At 47.5% G+C, this 21455-nt stretch overlaps 1 long non-coding RNA gene and 1 other non-coding gene across 2 annotated transcripts in view; one reads left to right on the top strand and one right to left on the bottom strand.

Annotated features, from left to right (window-relative positions):
* Positions 1-1427: 1427 nt before the first annotated feature.
* Positions 1428-21455, bottom strand: part of LOC144159146 (uncharacterized) — a 33927-nt gene continuing 13899 nt past the window's right edge. The window contains exons 2-3 of the long non-coding RNA XR_013320245.1: positions 20610-20690; positions 1428-12748 (exon numbers count right to left, since the gene is read on the bottom strand). This is a non-coding gene — a long non-coding RNA (uncharacterized LOC144159146). The remainder of the gene's footprint in view (positions 12749-20609; positions 20691-21455) is intronic.
* On the top strand, positions 3382-3454 carry Trnat-ggu (transfer RNA threonine (anticodon GGU)). Its single transcript has one exon. It is a non-coding gene; the product is annotated as a tRNA-Thr (tRNA).

The raw sequence follows: 21455 nt of genomic DNA, 5'->3' as shown, positions 1-21455 counted from the left end.
AAGAACTGATGGGCAAATAATCACAAAATATCTCATTAACTACGCTTGTCCCAAAAGGTATACATCAGGCCGACCATAGGAATTCATTACGCCTCTCTTGCGCCTCCCCCCTAATGTTGCGCCACCGCCTAATGTTTAAAAGCAATAGCCTCGATCAAATGTCCCTATAGGCCACAAATATTTAAGCATATCCTGATCTCTCTAGAGTAATCAGAGTATGTTTGCTATAATTACACCGAATGGCGCTTTCGGACTCTTTACGTTATAAAGAATTTCGTTTGGCTTCGAAAGTATAAAGCTCCACTTCGAACTGTTTGGGGCCTGGAAACTTTTGGCCCTGCCTGGAGGCCTTGCTCTAAAAACGGTGAGCTGCTCAGTGCCGTACCAACCCCGCACAAAATCCACATTGCAATGCATTGTCGAAACATTTCCGCGTGCGTCTCTATACAGGGTGTCCCAGCTATCATGCACCAAGATTTTTAAAAAGAGCAATAATGTTAATACTCGAAGAAGACCAGGTGCATAATTTTTCCAGTGCCGTGGAGTAGCGGACAGTAATTTTTCCTAAATTGCAATGAACGATTGAAATTTCGTTAATTTCGTTAATTAATTGCAATTTCTTTAATTGCAATTATTTTCTAACCCGAGAAGTGCTCTCCCAACCATTAAAGTGTCCATGAGGCACTTGTAGGTACGCACGAGAGCCATCTAACTGCGGTATTTTCAGCGACGAACTATTTGCGCACTAGCATGCTACCTACGCTGACGTACTTTCTTGTTTGCATTTTCTTTCCCTGTTTTTTTTTTTTTTTTTTTACAGGCTGCAATAAGTTCTGTTGGCAAAGAGTGATCCCCACGCAGTTCATTTGGCGCGTAGCGTTCGGGGAAAGCCCATCAAAAACCCGCCGCGGTACCTCAGAGGCTAAGGCGTTGCGCTGCTGAGCACGAAGTCGCGGGTTCGATTCCCGGCCGCGGCGGCCACTTTTCTGATGGAAGCGAGAAGCAAAAACGCCCGTGTGTTCGAGATTTCGGCGCACGTTAAAGATCCCCATGTGGTCAAAATTAATCCGGAGCCATCCACTACGGCGCGCCTCATCGCCTGCGTTGCGTCGGCGCGTTAAACCCCACAATCAATCAATCTAGCCCATCAAAGTGGCGAGTGCGAACGCCAGGCACTGACGCGCGATGGTCGATCGGTAACTCTGTACCCGAGTTGTACCCTCGCACCAGTTCGTCATACCTGAAACAAAATGCCATCGCCACTGAAACAAAATTCCAAAACGGTCACGCCGCGTTCGTTCGTTGTAACCGAGCGTTCGTTATAACGCCGTTATAAGTGGGCTCGACTGTAGTGGCTCAGTGAATCAGGTGAACAGGCTGACGCCGTGAGGAATGTGGAAATTCAGTTCTTCGTGTTTCGTTGCATGGTTTCGTTTTTATTTTAGTTACACACAACACTGCACACTGGCATCATAAGGCTCCCGCCAGATTCGTCAAGCGGTAACAGAAGCAACACAATTGCAGCATAACATTATTACAAGCGGTACACATATGTATGTCACGACAACTAACACCAGCGGGATGCCAGGATATGCTGCTTTTATCGCAGCTCCCGTTCGCACTCCAACGAAGCGACGACGAATAAAACGGCTGTGAAAGGGTTGTGAATGAAGCCACGTCCTATTGGGTGACGGCGTGCTACGGAACAAGTCATCAAAAGAACTGAAATCACAACCCACACTACTCCACAAGTCATTCATAGTGCATGATCGACTCGGACTTACCCAAGAACAACCCTCTCCCTACCGGGTTATCCAGGGGAACGCACTCAAATTCTAGTCTTGTGGGTAACACTGCTCAAGAACACTGTCAATCGCGAACATTGCCAGCTGTGTGAATGCAAGTTCATCCCCTACATGCCTTTCATGTACACACAGTAATTCTCTAGATGTAAAGACATTACATCTATAGCTAACCACCGAGTGGCGAAAAGTTAACGTAGTCTTTAAAATCGTCTATCAAGACTTCCAGCGTTACTTCGGCCTTGGATCTTGAGGACTTCTCGCTATCTTCGACGCATATCAGGAGTGGCTTCGCAGCCCACATCAGCAGCGAGTTCCAAATCTACAGGGGGGAACTAAAGTACACATATCATTCTTTATTTACTGCCGGAAGCATTGCACATGCGGTTGGCATATATCTACACGCGCCTCGTCTCGTGGGCTAATATTTACGACCGAAGAGTTAGGTTACCTACCGATTGCAGTAAGTTGTCCTACTTTGCATTTGTTCTTATCTTAGTATGTGTTGGCGGCTGGGCTGTACAGTATTTCCCGGAAGCCGTGGTGCACGCACTCCTGTAAACATGCGAAGCATATCCTGCAGGCTTCACTGGCTGATACGAAAGATAACCTACCTGTTACAGAAGGGAAGTAAAGAGGGACGCGGTGACGACGCTGCTGTGGGTATACCAGTAGTAGACGTTCTGCGTTACAATGGCTTAGAATTATTACCACCTAGAACCAAACACGGGTGGTCACTCTCTCGCTCTGTCTCTCCTTTCATTTTGTGTCTGTGTGCACTTATACATATTCCGCCTGTGCTTGGCGTCGCTTGAAGTCACGACGTGCGGGTGCGTGCCAACATCTCGAACTCGTGCATTTTGTGCATGTCTGTACAGATAAGCGAAAAATCCTGCGGTGACCCGCTTCTACACTGCGCTGTGCCTTAAGTGTTCCATGGACGGATACTGTATCTGACAAGGGCATTAGGTGACGCTTGTGCAACCACAGGTCAGCAGATTCGAAAGCTGAGTACAGAATAAATTCATCAACTAGGAGACGGGTGGTGAAAATGGGGTTCCCTTCATTCTGTCCGTAAGTTCCCGCAGGGGTTCAAACGTGAGAATTTAATCTTCTCTTTTCCTTATTCCAACATACATTCTACCGATATTATTAGTGCGCTATACCCGGCGTCGCGTGACCCAGGAGGGATCAGCGGTTGGTCCTTCTCCCCTATATATATATATATATATATATATATATATATATATATATATATATATATATATATATATATATATATATATATATATATATATATACAGAAAGAAATGCCGGCAGTCTACAACGCCAAAGAAGGCGTGAATGGTTAGACTATTTTTTACCGTTAGTGACGTTACATTATTATTTTTTTTAATCATTACGGGAGAAAGAAAGAAAGAAAAACACGCGCCCAGAGTGGGTACCGAACCCACGCCTTTCGATTAGATCTCGAATGCCTTACCAATTCGGCTATATATATCGCTGGCTACCACCCCCAAGTGCAGGAAACAAAAAATACCTTAACATAAATACCCGAGAAAGTGGTGGGAAAACAGCCCCGCCGGTAGCGTAGTGGTCATCGCACCAGACCGGTATTCTGGAGGTCGTGGGTTCGGATCCCACCCGGCGGGCATTTTTTCACCACTTTCTTTCTGACTCAAAAAATTCGTCATCTGTTTCTATGACCTACCGAATTCCCCCCTTTGCTTTCCGAGGTTTTCTTGACTGCTTACCATTATTCTGTCTATATATATATATATATATATATATATATATATATATATATATATATATATATAGGGTTTGGAAATGAGGGGCTCGTTAGGAAATACAGAAAGAAATGCCGGCAGTCTACAACGCCAAAGAAGGCATAGGGGAGTGGTTAGATTTTTTTACCGTTATTGGCGTTACATTATTATTATTTTTTTTATATAATAATTACGTAAGAAAGAAAGAAAGAAAAACACGCGCCCAGAGTGGGGACCGAACCCACGCCTTTCGATTAGATCTCGAATGCCTTACCAATTCGGCTATCTGGGCGACTGTGTTCTGCTTCACTTTCTGGGGTATTTGTATTTACTGCAACTGTATCTGACGCTTGAGGGTGGTAGCCAGCGCCACTCAGACTACACGGGGAGAAGGGGACCTTCTTTTTCAACCCCCGGGGCGTGACGCGAACGTCTACAGCCTGTCATGAGCGGTTAACTGGCGGGAAACCCTCTTATGCTACCTTGGCATCAAGGCTGCCAGAACCGAGGCCCTCGCTAAGCTTTCGCACGATAATAGGGTTTGGAAATGAGGGGCTCGTTAGGAAATACAGAAAGAAATGCCGGCAGTCTACAACGCCAAAGAAGGCATAGGGGAGTGGTTAGATTTTTTTACCGTTATTGACGTTACATTATTATTATTTTTTTTATATAATAATTACGTAAGAAAGAAAGAAAGAAAAACACGCGCCCAGAGTGGGGACCGAACCCACGCCTTTCGATTAGATCTCGAATGCCTTACCAATTCGGCTATCTGGGCGACTGTGTTCTGCTTCACTTTCTGGGGTATTTGTATTTACTGCAACTGTATCTGACGCTTGAGGGTGGTAGCCAGCGCCACTCAGACTACACGGGGAGAAGGGGACCTTCTTTTTCAACCCCCGGGGCGTGACGCGAACGTCTACAGCCTGTCATGAGCGGTTAACTGGCGGGAAACCCTCTTATGCTACCTTGGCATCAAGGCTGCCAGAACCGAGGCCCTCGCTAAGCTTTCGCACGATAATAGGGTTTGGAAATGAGGGGCTCGTTAGGAAATACAGAAAGAAATGCCGGCAGTCTACAACGCCAAAGAAGGCATAGGGGAGTGGTTAGATTTTTTTACCGTTATTGACGTTACATTATTATTATTTTTTTTATATAATAATTACGTAAGAAAGAAAGAAAGAAAAACACGCGCCCAGAGTGGGGACCGAACCCACGCCTTTCGATTAGATCTCGAATGCCTTACCAATTCGGCTATCTGGGCGACTGTGTTCTGCTTCACTTTCTGGGGTATTTGTATTTACTGCAACTGTATCTGACGCTTGAGGGTGGTAGCCAGCGCCACTCAGACTACACGGGGAGAAGGGGACCTTCTTTTTCAACCCCCGGGGCGTGACGCGAACGTCTACAGCCTGTCATGAGCGGTTAACTGGCGGGAAACCCTCTTATGCTACCTTGGCATCAAGGCTGCCAGAACCGAGGCCCTCGCTAAGCTTTCGCACGATAATAGGGTTTGGAAATGAGGGGCTCGTTAGGAAATACAGAAAGAAATGCCGGCAGTCTACAACGCCAAAGAAGGCATAGGGGAGTGGTTAGATTTTTTTACCGTTATTGACGTTACATTATTATTATTTTTTTTATATAATAATTACGTAAGAAAGAAAGAAAGAAAAACACGCGCCCAGAGTGGGGACCGAACCCACGCCTTTCGATTAGATCTCGAATGCCTTACCAATTCGGCTATCTGGGCGACTGTGTTCTGCTTCACTTTCTGGGGTATTTGTATTTACTGCAACTGTATCTGACGCTTGAGGGTGGTAGCCAGCGCCACTCAGACTACACGGGGAGAAGGGGACCTTCTTTTTCAACCCCCGGGGCGTGACGCGAACGTCTACAGCCTGTCATGAGCGGTTAACTGGCGGGAAACCCTCTTATGCTACCTTGGCATCAAGGCTGCCAGAACCGAGGCCCTCGCTAAGCTTTCGCACGATAATAGGGTTTGGAAATGAGGGGCTCGTTAGGAAATACAGAAAGAAATGCCGGCAGTCTACAACGCCAAAGAAGGCATAGGGGAGTGGTTAGATTTTTTTACCGTTATTGACGTTACATTATTATTATTTTTTTTATATAATAATTACGTAAGAAAGAAAGAAAGAAAAACACGCGCCCAGAGTGGGGACCGAACCCACGCCTTTCGATTAGATCTCGAATGCCTTACCAATTCGGCTATCTGGGCGACTGTGTTCTGCTTCACTTTCTGGGGTATTTGTATTTACTGCAACTGTATCTGACGCTTGAGGGTGGTAGCCAGCGCCACTCAGACTACACGGGGAGAAGGGGACCTTCTTTTTCAACCCCCGGGGCGTGACGCGAACGTCTACAGCCTGTCATGAGCGGTTAACTGGCGGGAAACCCTCTTATGCTACCTTGGCATCAAGGCTGCCAGAACCGAGGCCCTCGCTAAGCTTTCGCACGATAATAGGGTTTGGAAATGAGGGGCTCGTTAGGAAATACAGAAAGAAATGCCGGCAGTCTACAACGCCAAAGAAGGCATAGGGGAGTGGTTAGATTTTTTTCCCGTTATTGACGTTACATTATTATTATTTTTTTTATATAATAATTACGTAAGAAAGAAAGAAAGAAAAACACGCGCCCAGAGTGGGGACCGAACCCACGCCTTTCGATTAGATCTCGAATGCCTTACCAATTCGGCTATCTGGGCGACTGTGTTCTGCTTCACTTTCTGGGGTATTTGTATTTACTGCAACTGTATCTGACGCTTGAGGGTGGTAGCCAGCGCCACTCAGACTACACGGGGAGAAGGGGACCTTCTTTTTCAACCCCCGGGGCGTGACGCGAACGTCTACAGCCTGTCATGAGCGGTTAACTGGCGGGAAACCCTCTTATGCTACCTTGGCATCAAGGCTGCCAGAACCGAGGCCCTCGCTAAGCTTTCGCACGATAATAGGGTTTGGAAATGAGGGGCTCGTTAGGAAATACAGAAAGAAATGCCGGCAGTCTACAACGCCAAAGAAGGCATAGGGGAGTGGTTAGATTTTTTTACCGTTATTGGCGTTACATTATTATTATTTTTTTTATATAATAATTACGTAAGAAAGAAAGAAAGAAAAACACGCGCCCAGAGTGGGGACCGAACCCACGCCTTTCGATTAGATCTCGAATGCCTTACCAATTCGGCTATCTGGGCGACTGTGTTCTGCTTCACTTTCTGGGGTATTTGTATTTACTGCAACTGTATCTGACGCTTGAGGGTGGTAGCCAGCGCCACTCAGACTACACGGGGAGAAGGGGACCTTCTTTTTCAACCCCCGGGGCGTGACGCGAACGTCTACAGCCTGTCATGAGCGGTTAACTGGCGGGAAACCCTCTTATGCTACCTTGGCATCAAGGCTGCCAGAACCGAGGCCCTCGCTAAGCTTTCGCACGATAATAGGGTTTGGAAATGAGGGGCTCGTTAGGAAATACAGAAAGAAATGCCGGCAGTCTACAACGCCAAAGAAGGCATAGGGGAGTGGTTAGATTTTTTTACCGTTATTGACGTTACATTATTATTATTTTTTTTATATAATAATTACGTAAGAAAGAAAGAAAGAAAAACACGCGCCCAGAGTGGGGACCGAACCCACGCCTTTCGATTAGATCTCGAATGCCTTACCAATTCGGCTATCTGGGCGACTGTGTTCTGCTTCACTTTCTGGGGTATTTGTATTTACTGCAACTGTATCTGACGCTTGAGGGTGGTAGCCAGCGCCACTCAGACTACACGGGGAGAAGGGGACCTTCTTTTTCAACCCCCGGGGCGTGACGCGAACGTCTACAGCCTGTCATGAGCGGTTAACTGGCGGGAAACCCTCTTATGCTACCTTGGCATCAAGGCTGCCAGAACCGAGGCCCTCGCTAAGCTTTCGCACGATAATAGGGTTTGGAAATGAGGGGCTCGTTAGGAAATACAGAAAGAAATGCCGGCAGTCTACAACGCCAAAGAAGGCATAGGGGAGTGGTTAGATTTTTTTACCGTTATTGACGTTACATTATTATTATTTTTTTTATATAATAATTACGTAAGAAAGAAAGAAAGAAAAACACGCGCCCAGAGTGGGGACCGAACCCACGCCTTTCGATTAGATCTCGAATGCCTTACCAATTCGGCTATCTGGGCGACTGTGTTCTGCTTCACTTTCTGGGGTATTTGTATTTACTGCAACTGTATCTGACGCTTGAGGGTGGTAGCCAGCGCCACTCAGACTACACGGGGAGAAGGGGACCTTCTTTTTCAACCCCCGGGGCGTGACGCGAACGTCTACAGCCTGTCATGAGCGGTTAACTGGCGGGAAACCCTCTTATGCTACCTTGGCATCAAGGCTGCCAGAACCGAGGCCCTCGCTAAGCTTTCGCACGATAATAGGGTTTGGAAATGAGGGGCTCGTTAGGAAATACAGAAAGAAATGCCGGCAGTCTACAACGCCAAAGAAGGCATAGGGGAGTGGTTAGATTTTTTTACCGTTATTGACGTTACATTATTATTATTTTTTTATATAATAATTACGTAAGAAAGAAAGAAAGAAAAACACGCGCCCAGAGTGGGGACCGAACCCACGCCTTTCGATTAGATCTCGAATGCCTTACCAATTCGGCTATCTGGGCGACTGTGTTCTGCTTCACTTTCTGGGGTATTTGTATTTACTGCAACTGTATCTGACGCTTGAGGGTGGTAGCCAGCGCCACTCAGACTACACGGGGAGAAGGGGACCTTCTTTTTCAACCCCCGGGGCGTGACGCGAACGTCTACAGCCTGTCATGAGCGGTTAACTGGCGGGAAACCCTCTTATGCTACCTTGGCATCAAGGCTGCCAGAACCGAGGCCCTCGCTAAGCTTTCGCACGATAATAGGGTTTGGAAATGAGGGGCTCGTTAGGAAATACAGAAAGAAATGCCGGCAGTCTACAACGCCAAAGAAGGCATAGGGGAGTGGTTAGATTTTTTTACCGTTATTGACGTTACATTATTATTATTTTTTTTATATAATAATTACGTAAGAAAGAAAGAAAGAAAAACACGCGCCCAGAGTGGGGACCGAACCCACGCCTTTCGATTAGATCTCGAATGCCTTACCAATTCGGCTATATATATATATATATATATATATATATATATATATATATATATATATATATATATATATATATATGTGAGTATTTGGAGGCGGCCGCGGCGACCGCTTTTCTGATTGATGGAGGCGACGAAAAGCAAAAACGCCCGTGTGTACGAGATTTCGGCGCACGTTAAAGATGCCCAGGTGGTCAAAATTAACCCGGAGCCCTCCACTACGGCGCGCCTCATCGCCTGCGTTGCGTCGGCGCGTTAAACCCTACAGTCAATCAAGAGTATTTGGGGGGAGGAGTCCCGTGCAAAACCGGTGTGACTGGCAGTGCATTATCACAGTTAGCCGCGCGCACATATCGGAACAGCGATATCGGAACAGGGGCTCGATATTTCTCCGTTCCCTCTTCCCCTTCGAAAGGCTGAGCGGTGCCAAGCGCTTATCACAACAAAGGTGCAAACTGCGCGAGCTACAGACAACCACCAAGAAGGCGATATGCAAGGACACACGCGCTATAGACTTATCACAGTCCGCTGTTGACAAACCTTTCACTCAGAGGATGGGACATGCGTGTGCTGGGTGTCACTTCAGCGTGCGTACAGCATAGACCAACGACGAAAACGTCGGCATCGAGGTCGCAAACAGCTTCTGAAATCGGAACAAAGGGAAGGAAAGTACTAGAATTTGCCCAAAAAATTGTTCAAACCACTTTTTGGTATGGCAGGTCATGAGGCGCCCCTTGTGAGCCGTTCAACTCGTGAGTTGATTGGGTCAAATTCACGAGATGCTCTCTCCCCTCTTCTCCCACAAGGCTTTGTGATGCAGGTGCTCAGATAGATGGTACAATAAAAGCGACACCATGCACTTCGCTTGAACATACCACAAGCATCAGCCAATGTGGGTAACGATCATACCATGAAACATAAGATTTGACGAAATCTCGTCTGGTCGAGTGAAAGATTCATAGTTGAAGAAACTGGTTGTCACCGACCAAAAGTTTAGGTAAAAAGGCTAAAAAGACGTTTCGGCTTCAATACGGAAGACTGCCTCACAGTGAACAGTGAACAAGGCTTCCGTATGGAAGCCAAAACGTCTTTTTAGACTTTTTAACTAAACCTTTGGTCGGCGATAACCAGTTTCTTCAACTATGGGTCATACCATGTCCATACAATCACTCTTTTTCTTTGCACATAGGGTAATTTGACCTATTGTTTCGCTTTAAAGAGATAACCGACGGTTTCTATGGTATTTTGTTCCAGCATGCAAATTCTGCATGTATATCTGTTTCCCTGCTCCCTGCATCCGTAACTGCTTCAAATTGTGGCGGAAAGAAATACAGAAAGTAAACGCGCATCAGCGTGACACACATACGCACTTCCCTACTAAACCGCCACAAGCTTCTTTCGACCTTAACGTGAACAGAAAGAAACTGTTTCAGGACATCTTTCAGTGCTTTACAAGACATTTAAGAGCCGTTCATACTTGCGCTATAACACACAGACACACATACGAAGTGTACAATAAGAGTGGAGTAAAGTCCGCACAAGTGACCGTGCAATGTTTGTTTCTACCGGCTCAACGCTACTATTCGAGGTCGTCGCCTAATCCCGCACGCGGGAAAATTAAGGCACCGACGCACCCCTTGGGATATGGCAGATTCCTGAGAATTCACGTTTGTCTCGTGCGTGTATGTGCGCGTGAGACAACCATCGAAGAGCAGACAGCAATGACTATAGAAGGGGAAAAGTTGACTTAACTCTGCAGGACTCAAGTGTGTGAACAGTATACTAAACGTGTGAGAGTAAAGTTAACTTTACTATGCACTGCTGAAGTGTATACAGAGCGAATACAGCATACTAAACGCGTGAGAGTCAAGTTTGCTTCACTCTGCACGGCTCAAGTGTATACAGTCTATTAAACTTGTGTGAATAGTGTTCTAAAGTCTATTCGGTCGGAGAACTCTTGGCTATACCGTATAGGTTTGTGCACTGCTGCTTTATAGCTACCGCAGTCGTAGAAGTGTAGAGTAAGTGAAGGAGGGAACTATATTTACATCAACATGCTAACAGCAAACGGCTTCTTTCTACCCTCCAGAGCGAAGTCAATGTCCACAGCCGACAATGCCTGGGTCAGCGAAATTTCGCTGAACGTGTTAAAGGGGCCGGTTATATGAGGCCCTTTAACAATGTCCATGCCGACATTGCCTGGGAGAGCGAAATTTCGCTGAACGTGTTAAAAGGGCCGGTTATATGAGGCCCTTTAACAATGTCCATGCCGACATTGCCTGGGACAGCGAAATTTCGCTGAGCGTGTAAAAGGGGCCGGTTATATGAGGCCCTTTAACACAGGGACGTGTTTAAGGGGCCGGTTATGTGCGCCCCAATTTGTGGGAATTCCCTGAGTATGTTTAGGACGGTACGGGTTTAGCCTGCGCAATGCAGGCCTTTATGGGGAATGAGGTCCTAGGAGGTTGATTCTTGCATGCGAACAGATTCGTTCGTGCTTGCCGAACTACAAGCTTACGGGCTGCCAGGCACCCTTCAAGTGGTCGCTGACCACTTTTTCGCCTGGTGGACCCCCAACGCTCTAATGTTGGAAAATAAACTTGAAAGTTGAAACTTGAGGAGTGCGGAATTTAAATGTGGTGCCATAGAAAGAAGAGGTGATACGTCCTTTCTTTTCTGGTTGGTTTGGGAGGACTTCAGCGTTTTCAGCACTGCGCAGAACTCAGCGACATAGTGTGTAAAAATAGCGAAGGTCGCCAACACAGAAACTCGCGAACAGGAAGAAGGCATGTATATACGTTTTTGAAACGCCGAGCAGGAAATTCGCACAAGTACACGCATGGGAAGTACCACCGCCAAATAGGAATATGAATATGTACAAATGTAGAAACGAAACAAAATGTTTTTCACTTTTTTTACCTTTTCTATTTTGAAGAAGTGACTAGCCCGGAAGAGCTGAATTTTTTCCCGTACTAGGGCAGCAGTCGCTACACAGCCTGAGGATGATGGTGATGATTGGTAATGGTATCCCCTTTGTAGCGGAGTGATGATGAGTCATCTTCCCCCTAAAAAATAATATGCCTATGTTTTATACTCTTCGTTTAATACTAGCGCTGCTCTTAGGGTAGGCACAAAAACTTATTAGGCACAAAATGCTTATTTTTTCTGTTACAACCCTGGTAGCTGTCCTAGGCAATATTCCCCTCTCTGCCTTCAGTACACCAGCATTCTAATCTTTTTTAGTCGCCTCTACAGCCTTGATGTTAACTTTATCTGTACTACCCTTAAATTCTAGGGCTTCTGTAAGCCGAATATTTCCGAATAGAGACGCGAACTATTCGCCTGCCCCCTTATAACCAATCTGCTCCCCGTGTCATTGTAGTGAGTAGTGACACACTATCGAGGATATTGGAGGTGTTGTAACCACAGTGAGCTTGAGGCTAATTAATAAGGGACACTTAATATTCACTGACATGTTTTTCCGGGTTTTTTTGTCATAATAGGTCAAAACACTTCCAGCAAGCCTGGCCTGCTTCCAAAATAAAGCCCACGCTATCTTTCCTCTTTTTTGTACTTTTGTTGACCTCGGTTCAGGATGCCCTGCCTTAATTAGTACACAAAATTGGAATTCCCGCGCTCAAATTGAACTGGCGAAACGGGAACGTGGTTACCCCTTATCCCCCCTTCCCCTCTTATCTTTTTTACAACAGCACACGGATTAGACTCCATCTATGCAATGGCATCGCAAAGCTCGCCAAATCGGAAAGCAGCCGCGCCAACAGCCCGCACTTTGTCCAGTTTGTCAACTTTGTCTTTCTGCTCCCATACAGCGGCTTCAAGCTTAACAACGTTGACACACAGAAGAAAACACCTTATCCGCTCGTTGTCTGGCTTATCGCAGGCTGGCGTGCGTGAGCCTCTTGGTCAAGGCTGTCACATTCGGCGAGGTTTAGATACCGGCGTCGATCCCCGGGCTGTAGCGGCAACGACGTAAGATGTACCATGGTCTGTGGATAGTCCTGGGCGTGTGTTCAGTGGCCGTGGTCGCGTCTGCAAAGAAAGCAAATGCGAGGTGATAGATAAATGAACGGTATAACCACTGTTAAAGTCGCGTCTGATGCAACAAATACACTCCCCTGTTCGAGACTGCAATGAACAGTGAGCTGAAAGGAGTACTGACAAGAAATTTTCGGGTTACGTTTTTGTCGCGGCTATTGGTGCTTACGAGCCCACTAATCATACAATGGCATATTAGGTTGCCGAACGCAACACAAATAATTACTTAAAGCTCCGTTTATTTGTGTCAGTTTCGGTTTAGGTGAAGCGAATACCTAGACGGCCGCCTTGACGGGAAGGCGTACTTGACGTCACTGCTCTCGTCGCACCTCAGCCAACGCTGGTCTGAGGGCGCGCGCACGCGCCAGAACGGCCAGATCGGCCGTAGTGGCATGTGACGACAGTGCCCAGAACTGTGACGGGATGCACAAAGCGGAAAAGCGCGCGCCAACAGCACTGCGGCCGCCTCGATACGTCACGGGAGCCATGACGTGGACAATTCGGGTCGAAGCGCTGATGATGTCAAAGCTCGATGGCGCGGGTGAGCTTTCTCGTGCGCGCAAGGATTAGAATTTATTCGAAATATGGGCTGGCGCCTCGAAGGCGTTGTGAAATCTCCCCCCTACCGGAGACTGGTAATTCCGTGCAGTGCGCTTCGTAGCTAATATTGCGCTATATGCATTGGCCGCGATATGCATTGATATGCGTGCTGTACTCGTGAAGCTCGCCAACAACGTCAGGCGTCGTGAAATTGTCGCTCGCCAACGTGCCCCGACAGCGTAATTAGTGTCGCATAATGGCCGCCGCGAGAGCAGTCTGTCTTGATTTTACCTAACCGGCCAAACCGCTTCCGCTCACTGACTAGCCATTGCAGCTGCAGCATAGTGACGCTGGCTAGTCAGTGAGCGGAAGCGGTTTGGCCGGTTAGGTAAAATCAAGACAGACTGCTCTCGCGGCGGCCGTCTCGGGGTAGGGGGGGAGGGGGATTTTACAATGCTTACGAGGCGCCTGCAAAAATATGTTCTACTGAACGGTTATGATTTAAACTCCCGAGGGGGTATCTCCATATACGAAGGAAACTTTTTCGATAGTTATCTGAGCTTTGAAATTTCGTGTCAGCACTCCTCGGCTTATTAATCCCCTCACCAGCAGTCTAGCGCCAGCAGCGGCCGCAACGTTCATGGCGTATTTAAAGATACACTGAAGCCGAAATGCAAGTTCCTCTAGGTCGGTAGATTAACTCACCGATAACACGAATATGCAACTCTTAAGCGTAGCCTTTTTTTTTTTTTTAATTAGGTAGCAAATAGCGAAAACGTGAAGGTGGGTGCCGCCGCCACTGGCTAGGCCGCACAAAGTTGCACCGGAAGTGGTTAAATCGTTTGGCGTGCGGAACGTCATCCCTAGCTGCCGCTGGATGGCGCTACAGGCGCATAATTGCGGCGGTGGTATCGCTTTTCCAGGAAGGGGACGAGCGACGCACGAGCGGTTCGTTCGACGCCAACATTCGCGGACCCTCAAAAGAACAATATGTTTTTCTTCAACAAAGCGTCAATACTGACCACGGGTCCCATGATGCAAGATTTCGCTTAGTGGTCCGGAGCTGCAGGGACAGTGGAAGTGCGTTCGGGAAAGCTACTGGCGAAACCGCTCGGTACGTGGTATCGTTGTATTCGGATGCTCCTACATCGCTATGCATCCCCGCCGCCTCGCTGGCTTCCGGTTTATCATGACGCAAACAGCGGTTGCAGTTTGATTAGTGTTGAAATCAACTTGCTGGTTTCCTTGAGCGTACCTTTAAAGGGGCACTGACACAAAATTTTGAAGGCGAGATAACTTTGGAGATAGATTGGTGGGAACACATATACATCGTCTGCAAAATATCAGCGGCGAATACAGCCTAGAACATATTTAAAATCAATTTTGAAGTGTGCGAAACGCAACCGAGCAGCCAGCAGAGGACCACGCGCAATTGTAAATAAACAACATCCAAACACGTCACGAGTTTGTGTTTGCCGCTTCCGCACTACCGGCGTTTTTTGCCGGTTCGCCCGGCTCGCCGCTCCATTCGGAGGGCCGGAGGGCGGAGCTTCTGCTCTCGAGAACGAACGACCCGATCGTTGGCGGCGGAGGCGCCGTGATTTCGTCAGCTAATCGGGCAGCTGGCTGGCCGCGACCAAAGTTCTACAGCGATTCCAGGCACTCTGTTTCTATTACTGTTTATTACCATTAGATGCGAAAACGCGCCGGAGGCACGAAAAGCTCACTGAGCTAGCCGCACGGTCGCTGTGCAGGCGGCGGCCACGGCCGCGAAGTGGCCCAGGCCGGCGCAGGTAGCTCGAGTGATAGCTTGTTACCGCTGCACGAAATTGTCCCCAAGTCCCGACCATGGTGGCTTACATGAGAAAGGAGTTAATGATGCGATGGCGGGTCGCATTAAAAATTGTCATCTGCACCGCTTGCGAGAGCGGCACTCGAATATCCGCCGCAGTGCTGAGCCGAACACATCTGTAGGCGGACCTGTAGGCAGACCGGCCGGCAGCTCCCAGCGCGCATCTTGCACCCACCGTCTCGAGCGTCGCGCGTCGTTCTTTAGCCGCGGTAGCATTTGCACTCGCAGCGCCTGCGTCACATCCACGGTCGCTTTTTAATTAAGCGCCTCACGAGATCAGTACGTGGGGGCATTCGCAGAAACTGCCGTCGATGCGGATTCGACAGTGCTACAGCGGCTCTGCTCTGTGATATCCCTTCGACGGTCACGTGGTCAACTTTGTTCACACAAAATCCACAAAATCCATCGTTTCGCGGCACTCGCTGAAACCGAAACTGCGACTGGCCGCATTGAAAATGCCTCTAATTAAACAACCGTCGCACGCTGAAGCAAATGAGGTTTCTACAGGTTATAAGTAGGTCACTAGCTACTTATCGCAACAAAAAAAACAAGATGCAAAATTTTTGTGTCAGTGCCCCTTTAAGTTTGGAAACCTATAAAAGTATACGTTTCAGTGCCATGAATAGAAATACACTAAACGATCATTATAACGAAATCGCTTTGTTCCCAATCTCGCTTTATTTGAAGTGTTCCAACGTCGCCAGGGAAGTGCATAGAGAGCAAATCATACCCTTTTTTACCGAGGCATCACTTATTACGAATTCATTCTTCTTTGCCTGGGATTACGTTATGTTATGCCACTCACCCCAGCAGCACTCGTTTAATAACGCGAAAAATTGGCGCAGCTTGCATTAGTGGTGCAAGGCTGGAGAAACAGTAGAGGTGGCTGCGCCTAGCTCTCTCTTCGTCGGAGACCCGGATGTTGCACCTCATATGGATTTTGAAAATTCCCGCTGAAAGTCCTCCACGACAGGCAGGCGCGGATCGTTTTGCCCGCAGCCTTTCACACCTCTCCTATAGTGCCTAAAATATACTAGGCACTACAGTGCCTAGAATATACCTAGTATATACTAGACACTATAGTGCCTAGAATATACCTAGTATATTCTAGTCACTATATCTCTCCCAAAGTGGACCGCGTTAGCACTGGCTAGGGTTGCCACCTGCCCGGTTTTGGACCGGCTAGACCGGTTTTTTTAAACAGCGGGCCGGTTGCCGGTCCATACTTGAAACCGGCTGCTGTCATTGGCCGGTTTTTTGGCTCTCGTGCCATGATTATGTCAGTTCTGGCGTTTTATAAGCGTCAATTCAACAACCAAGACGACATGTGTCTACAAGCCGCGCAAAAACACGCGAGAAGAGAAAATACGCGGGCGAGTGCGCTGCCTGAGATAGAGGGGGACCTAAGGAAGGAAGAAAAGAACGAAATGCTTCCGCCGCGGTCAGCAATTGCGATTACTTTGCAGTGAAGGACATACAGAGCAATAACCAAGCTCTCAATCACTTTCAGTACAGACGTTATGTTGATTTCTCTCAAAGAAAACGCTACAATAAATGGCACTGTATGTCAAAACCATGGTGTCTTTTTTTCAACACAAATTAAACATTCTATATACCTCGCCCCCCCCCCCCCCCCCCCCCCCCCCCGCGCCGCCCCCTAAGGGCCAGTTTTTTTTTTTTTTGTCGCGGAGAGGTGGCATATAGTTTGCACGCGCTAAAACCCGCGGCTACCGGATTCGCGATGGAAGTCTGTGCTCCCATGAACGCACGTGAACTTGCATTGTGGCTTCCGCTGAAGATACTTATTAGGGAATTCTACACTGCTACATTGCGTTGGCGCCTTTTTCTTCACATTCCCGTCTGCATCTTTTGACAGGAACTACTTCCAGAGCTGAAACACTTCCGAGACACTTTTACACCCTTGCAGATGCGCTGTTGGCGCGACATTACCCTGCAGCGCTTTCTGCAACTTTCTTTTTCAAAATCTGCGATGCTGTTAGAGCGTAGCCAACAAGCGCATCGAGTAAATACGGGGGTCACAAAGTACTCCAGTCAAATATTATGGCTGTAGGCCCGTCCCATAACTTAGAAACTTGCTCAGAAGATTTTCCCTTCGTTCTCGATCTGGTCATTGTTTGCGCGCTCCAGTGACGTTACTCAAGCTATATCGCGGCTACTGGCCGCCTTCCCTTCCGCAGCAATAAGCACATTCGCTAGACACTTTTTTTTAAAATGCCACAAAAGCAACGCAGACACTGGAAAGCGCATCTGCTGTGGCGAGCGAATCACGTTGTGCCGCTCTATCCAGGCACATACCGTGTGTTCCGTACGTTCCGTGTGTTCCGTATGTATCGGTGCTCGACTGGGCACGTGTGCATTCGTTCCGGTGGTGTGCGGCCCTTTTCGCCGTGTACGCGCGCGCAGGCGCAGTAGGGTCCCGCGGTATGCAAGGTACATACGTAACCTTTCGCAGTGGCGCAGGGTCTATTTGAAGACAAACCCTGCGACGGGCGTGTAGAGGCAGGGGTCCTTACGAAGGATCTGCTCGCGTTTGCAGGGTGCGTGTTGGGTGTGTATGTACATGGCGGTTATTGTCGTATAAGCGCCCGCCTAGGGCTTACGCGAAAACATTTGACAAACAATGGTGTGCGTTATTGTTGCTTTGGAAAAACGTATTGGGCTCTTGCCAGAACGCCGTAGTGGGCGTGCCACAATTGTTGTCCATTGACCTCTCAGAACTTGATAAGTGCGGTGCGAAGCGTGCACCGACGCTTACATTTAGAGAGAGGAAAGGCCTCGAGGGCCCCTGAGCACTTCTTAGGAAATCTTACCGATTGGCGAACGGATACGCCGGTATTACGACTGCCGCCGTTGCTTGGAAGTGTTTGTGTAGGTCCAGCTAGGTCGAGCACTTGCGTAAGCCTGGTGAAGGTCGTGCGTCACGTGAGGGCAGAAGCTGGTTCTTACACCAGCCAGCGGCCAAGCTGAAAGCGGTTGCCACACCCACCGATAGAGGGCGCAGTGGTGTCGTAGGGTACACATATATACTTGAAAAGCGCGGACACGCAGTGCTTAAGGAAGACTACAAGGCGAACGACGAAATACGGAAAGAACTGTGGAGGATCCAAAACAGCCAAGGTAACCAAAAAAGAGGCAAGGCAGATAGAGACGGATATATGGAGAGAAAAAATGGAGGCTAAAACGTCGAGATGTACAGGGCTGAGGAAATGGACATCAGAAAGGAAAATTTCTATGATAATTCCCAGGGCAGTGCTTTCCTTTTTGAGGCTAGAGCAGGTTGCTTGCGAACTAAGAGCTTTGTGGGGAAGTATATACAAAAAATGATGGGGTATGCGTGGTCTGCGGAAAAGAAACAGAAACTATGCGGCGCACAGTGCTAGAATGCGAGGGTATCCATCCAAATCTACATGAGAGAAGTATTCGGCTTCCTTAAACCCTAGGATTTAAGTGTAGCACAGAGGAAGTTGACTTCAAGGCTGTCGAGGCGACGAAAAAAAGGTTACATTGCTGGTGGACGAAAAGCAGAGAGAATATTGCCTAGGACAGCTACCACCTGTAACAGGAAAAAAAAGTATTTTGTGCCTAATAGCTTTTTTGCCTGCCCTAAGCAACACTATAGTATTAAACCAAGAGCATAAAACACAGGTATTTAGTCCTTTTTGGTAAGGTGACACGTCATCACTCCGCTACAAAGGGGAAACCAATAGCAATCATCATCATCAATCATCATCGGAGGGTTCCCCCTCCCGCCGCTCAGTTTTAGCTGCCGATTCCCTTGCGCGAGAATTCGTGGGGTGGAAGACCAATGCCTACGCCACACCCCAGCCTAACTGCTGAAGAAGCGAGAAATCTTAGAAAAATACAGACGAACACCTACTTACATAGGTCCATACTATCACTTATGTTCGCAGAAAACTGTAATGACGACTGCAAGCAATGTCACCAGAAGGCCCATTTATTCCATACAGTCTGGAATTGCCCAATTGCTTGGGACAAAAATAGCCACTAAACCTCATTAGAGTGCTGGGAGGAAGCCCTGTCCAGCTCGGACCCTGCACGGTAGCTTGCGCTGCTTAGTAGGGCCAGGGATGGCCAAATAGCTTCTGGGGTCCTGGAACTTGGATCCCGCCCTTGATCTCCCCCTTTTCCTTCACCCCTTTTCACAAAATAAAGTTTACTATACTCGGTTACAACTCAAGAACGGCACCACCTCATGTAGTGTATCACTCCGCCAAAGCGCCGGACCCGTGACGTCAGTGCGCGCGCGTTTTGAAATGGGTTTGCTATGAATGCGCGATATCGTCTGCCTCGTCTCACGCAGTTTGTTTGTCGTCACTGGAGTCGTTTATAAGCATATTAAGTCCAAAAAATCACGGGAACGGCTCACGCCATGCTCAAAATATTCCCAGTAACGCCCTACTTGCGCCGCGCGGAGAAACATCCGGCTACGGTGATAAGGCACAGCGGCAACTTCCGGTGCCGTTCTTAATAACAAAACCACAGCGCTGCTGCTTCAGCAGATTTTACACTGGCTGGAACTTTTTTTTTCTGTGTCCGGTCCCAGTTGAGAGCATTTGTACGAATAGCGTCCCTTTCTTCCGCCCCCACGACTTCATAATGGCATAAAATGTGCGTCTAAAACTAAAAAAAAAAAAATGACTTATCGGCGAGGGGTCGTGACCGGGGGTTTGTGATTACAGACTCGGAACTCGTATCCTGGGTTAGATATCCTGTACTGACATGTGCGTACTGTCAAATTTGTTCTGAAAGGCTCCACGCCAGCGCACACGCAAGCAATCGCACTCAAATGTCGGGTGATGAGTTTGGCACTGATAATGCTGCTGCTGCTGATGGTGATGGTGATGGGCACTACTGAAGGCATTTTAAGCTCGCAAAGTGCGCTACCCTGATAGTGTAATGTCTGCTTTAACAAAACGATGTCAAGCACACAGACGCACATACATGAGTCGGTGACGCAAGTATATGTCCACTGGCAAGTATGCGATCCTGAGATTAAATATGCTTTGTGCGTGGACGTTTTGTTGTGCGGCGTAATCGGGCCGCTCCTCCTGCCTTCGGCGAAGTTTAAAAAACTAAACTTACCTACCCCAGTAGAACTTCCCTACTTCTTTTTACCTCTTCTCTTCATTTCGTTTGTCCTCGTTTGCTCTTCTGCCTTCCGCATTCATCAAAACTCTGCAAAACTACGAATTTGCTCATAGTTTTACAACGAGACCACTCGCAACGTTATCTTGGATTGGAGGCAAATATATTTTAACGGCATTAGTGACTCGAACAGCGCTGCAAATGCTCTGTATTTGTGGTCTAATAATTAGGCCGGGTGTTTGTTCGCGTTCAGTTTGTCGCTTTAGAGCATGCACGCTTGACAGAAATGACTTCAAACTTCATCGCAGATTGATGGAAAAACTGTTGCATGCTTACGTTGTGGCCGTCTTTCGCAGGGCAGAAAAGCGGGAACCGCATCGTTATTCCAGGATCCCAAGGTAGACCGAGATGACGAAACTGTCAGTGCACGTATGCGAAAAAAAAAATAAATAAAGAAATGACTCAAAATCATCACTTTTGGCGGGAAACACTTGAAGCGGTCAAATAATGTTTCAAAAGTGTTTTATTTCCCCGTTTTAACAAATGGAAAATTAGAATAATACACTCACACACCCACACACACACAAAAAAAAACACTATTCACGTATTTAGTGTTTTATTTATATATTGGAAGGATACTAAGAACTGATGTTTCATTTCTGTTACTTTATCCTTCCTTACTAATGTCGCAAAGTATGTTGCCTTCAGCCACAATCCCACACAGAATAATTTCTATTATTCGAAGTAGTGTAAAAGGAAGGAAACAAACAAACAAAAAAAGAAACGATCGACGTAGTACGTCGCCCTCGTTCAACACAGAAAAAAAAAAAAAAAAAAAGAAACGTTGTCGGCTGCTCAATGCGGTTAAAAAAAGAGTCGTGTTTCTGCGCTAGCCGATCGAGTAGGGATACGGCCGCGTAGAGTTTACACATATCGACCGTCCATTATGAGGCTTCGCGCACGTCAAACTCGCGGACACTGGAGACAGTATCGTCTCACTTTGTCGCTGTACATCATTGTTCTACGCAAATTTCCCCATACGTTGAGTTTCACATACCTTGCCCGAACCCACTACCCCTTTCTTTCCTCTCGGCCTAAAAGAAGCCAATAAAAGTGCAGAACACGGCGGTGACTCTATCCTCCATCCAATTTGGTGTGCGGTTCACGTCTCGAGTGTCTGTC

Source organism: Haemaphysalis longicornis, unplaced genomic scaffold, assembly GCF_048455015.1.
Source record: "Haemaphysalis longicornis isolate Haplotype H1 unplaced genomic scaffold, Haemaphysalis longicornis Haplotype H1 scaffold_10, whole genome shotgun sequence".
NCBI classification, from domain to species: domain Eukaryota; kingdom Metazoa; phylum Arthropoda; class Arachnida; order Ixodida; family Ixodidae; genus Haemaphysalis; species Haemaphysalis longicornis.
This window is presented reverse-complemented; position numbering and strand designations above follow the sequence as displayed.